Below are 3929 nucleotides of genomic sequence, written 5' to 3'. Positions count from 1 at the left end.
TTCAAAGCTTACAAAAATCGAAGCTAGAAATTCTCTTAAACCTTTGCATCCTATGGCTCTTCATACAATTCCTAATATTACTCGTGTTCCATCCAGTTCATTGGTTTCAGTATTAATTGAAGAAGCACACAGCAAGGCAATATCCGAGCTGGAATTGCGTTCAAATTGAGTTCAAAACGCGGGTGCAACATAATCCTAGAGTGGTTCTAGTTTCCTACTCCTCCCTTTATATTAGTGTTGGGCTTGAATCTAGTCTTTTAAGTTTGTTTTTAAAGCTGACCCGTTTTTGGAGAACTGCGAAACTCCCGGTTAAAATTGATCCCAAGTTCTGTATATCAAGTCGATCCAATGTGAGAAAAACCTAATTAATCACAGAACTCTCAGAAATACATCTTTGTGTCGGTCATCACTTAATATAAACATTTCTATACGATCGACTCTTTTTACACTGAAATCTATAAATGCAAAATTTACTAATGTTATTCTCTCACATTGGACCACAATAAAACTTATCAGTTGTCCGCAAAATTAAATCAGGTCGCACCGTTACAAAAAGGATTTATAGGACTTATGTCCTCACCACTATCAACAACCCACCCACCTTCGATCCTTCGCTATCGGGAGTCACGCGCGAGGGACCATCGCCCCCGCCCCCAAGTAAACAGATACGGAGGTCGGAGGCCAAAGAAGCAGGAAATTATGCAATTCTAGCGCATGCAGCAGAGAATTTTCGAACATATCATTATAACGACTCAAAATAAAAATAACAAGCATCTAAATTTAACGAGGATTGGTTCATTTCACACAAGAGAAGATTGCAAATTCAGAATACTTTTAATAAGGGCCACAAAAAGACCATAAGCTATTGATTCGAGTCTGCATTTTGGTCAGTTTGTTTCAAAAAGGATTCAAAAGACTAAGTCATCCCAACACTATTGTATCAACAACCCCACCCACCTTCGATCTTCGCTATCGAGTCACGCGCGAGGGACCATCGACCCGCCCCCCAGTAAACAGATACGGAGGTCGGAGGCCAAAGAAGCAGGAAATTATGCAATTCTAGCGCATGCAGCAGAGAATTTTCTAACATATCACATAACGACTTAAATTAAAAATAACAAGCATCTAAATTTAACAAGGATCGGTTCATTTTACACATGAGAAGATTGCAAATTCAGAACACTTTTAAATATGGGCTACAAAAATACTTATAAGCTCTTGATTGAAGTCTGTGTTTTGGTCAGTTCGTTTCAAAAAGGATTCAAAAGACTAAGTCATCCCAACACTATTGTATCAACAACCCCACCCACCTTCGATCTTCGCTATCGAGTCACGCGCGAGGGACCGACGACCCGCCCCCCAGTAAACAGATACGGAGGTCGGAGGCCAAAGAAGCAGGAAATTATGCAATTCTAGCGCATGCAGCAGATAATTTTCGAACATATCACATAACGACTTAAAGTAAAAATAACAAGCATCTAAATTTAACAAGGATCGGTTCATTTTACACATGAGAAGATTGCAAATTCAGAACACTTTTAAATATGGGCTACAAAAATACTTATAAGCTCTTGATTGAAGTCTGTGTTTTGGTCAGTTCGTTTCAAAAAGGATTTAAAAGACTAAGTCATCCCATCACTATTGTATCAACAACCCCACCCACCTTCGATCTTCGCTATCGAGTCACGCGCGAAGGACCATCGACCAGCCCCCAGTAAACAGATACGAAGGTCGGAGGCCAACGACGCAGGAAACTAATGCAATTCTGGCGCAAGCACGGAATATTCGCTTCTGTCAATTTGGCGACGAGAGTAGAAGGCTCTACCTACGTTTATGGTAGATACCATTCCTGGGTTTGGGGGTTTTGAGAGTACATAATATGATTAAATTACTAACTATTTTAAAATAATTACTTTGATGGTTCAGATGGTTTTGGTGGAATATGTAAATGAAAGGAAACAAATGTATGGTGGTTGAGATATCTCCATTAATATGAGGTAATTCTCACCCAAGAGTGGATATGTTATTTTTAATTAAGCAAGCTTGCCCAGAAAATTACTTGAAGGCTTCAATTATGAACTTTAAAGTTGATTGGTTTTCTTCTGATGTTGCTAACGGAGTCTCAAGAGACAGTGCGGATTTAAACCGTCTAAAATGTGGTACAAAAAGTATTAAATCGATCAATGTAGAGTCTTATGAGTCTTTCATCATCATCATCATCATTTCAGCCACAGGACGTCCACTGCACTGAACATAGGCCTCCCCCAATCACTTCCACATCGCACGGTTGGTAGCGGCCATATGAGTTTATGACCCTGTATTTTTGTTTTTAAATTTTATCTGTTATACGATAATAAATATTGTATAATAAGACTCGTCAACGATTTTCGTAGTAATAACGAGTTTATCTACTATGAACCGGAAAAACGTACATTACAAACAAAATATTAGTTAGTTTTAATGAACTACTTTATTTCAGATAAAAAGTTGACTTAACCCTGACTTTATGGTATTTATTTTCCTGTGACAAATACGTTTAAATCATTCGTAGTTTACTATCTGATTTACTTGGCTGGCTTCTTGGAAATCATAGACAAACAATTTACACGCGACTATCGTATAAAGCTTAATGATAATGTGTAAACAATTGTTTGTTAGTTATTCTAATGTACGTTGTTTTGTCTAACTATCAAGGATTTAGTAATTACATTTTGGATTAAATCTTTGTTTGATTTATGGAGAGAAGAGCCTGAATAGGTGCACGCACACGATAGTTTTCTTATGCATTTCTCACTTTTATTTTTTAATACGATTTTTAGCAAAGACGCTTACAAAAATGCGGTTAAATGCGTATGTGGCTCAGTTAGTTCTTTAGTCATTCTAATTCGTATAATATTTTTAGTTAGATGCACATGTTACGGTTAATGTGATAAATTGAAAATTATTAATAATAACCGGTTATTATGAATAATTACCGACAGTCGCGGTGAAAGTGATAAATTAATCACATTTAACAGTGATTATTTAATAATTCAACCTTAGTACTAACAAATTTCATAAAAGAGAACAACATCTTGTGTACGTGCTCGTGTACAGCCAAACTTTTGAACGTTTTGATATCATAATATTAATATAATTTGGCATAATGAGTTTGGAATGTTTCTTGCATAATATTACTTTTCCATGATGCCTACAACATAATGTTTTGATTTAAAGTGAAAAATAGGTTAAGGTGCGGCGGGGGTGGCCCTTGGGCCACCCCTAAGCCGCCTATTTAGTTTTATACACACATAAATGACCACATATTAATCACATTTACCAAATCATGCGGTGATTATTCATAATAACCGGCGATTATTCATAATTTTCACATTTATCACTTTGACCGTAACACACATACGGATGATACAAACAATCACTTTACTAAGAACTGTTATCGAAAAACAAATGAAAGATTGTAAGTATTTGGGTATGATGACATCAAGTGCAACACCCTGATATTGACGAATTTTTATTTATTTAGATCATGACATTATTTAGATGCTTGTCTAAGTAGTATGTGTGATAATGATCTGATGATGATGATAAACAATGTAAAAATAGCCTTCCATCGGTATTATTTCTATGAATTCAATGCATTTGCTTTTAAGTGATTTGTTTATTAATTATTATTACAACAGAAATGGATGACTAATGGTGTAATTACGAGATGTTAATCATGGTACCTATTGTGGTGCCAAAATTTTAGCACTTTAAATTGAATCTGAGACTTACTAACATTCAGCACTCGGATCGTGTGTGACAGTGTTATGACGCTGTAAAGCGGTTCACAGCGGTGTCATCCCCCTTACACAACGTTTCCATCTCGTGATGATAACTCATCCCGCGAATTTGCTGATAACACAATACATAAATACGTCGTCGTGCGC

Source organism: Ostrinia furnacalis, unplaced genomic scaffold, assembly GCF_004193835.3.
Source record: "Ostrinia furnacalis isolate ACB-3 unplaced genomic scaffold, ASM419383v2 OfSCF3085, whole genome shotgun sequence".
Lineage (NCBI taxonomy): Eukaryota > Metazoa > Arthropoda > Insecta > Lepidoptera > Crambidae > Ostrinia > Ostrinia furnacalis.
The sequence above is the reverse complement of the archived record's forward strand: the minus strand, read 5'-3'. Positions refer to the sequence as shown.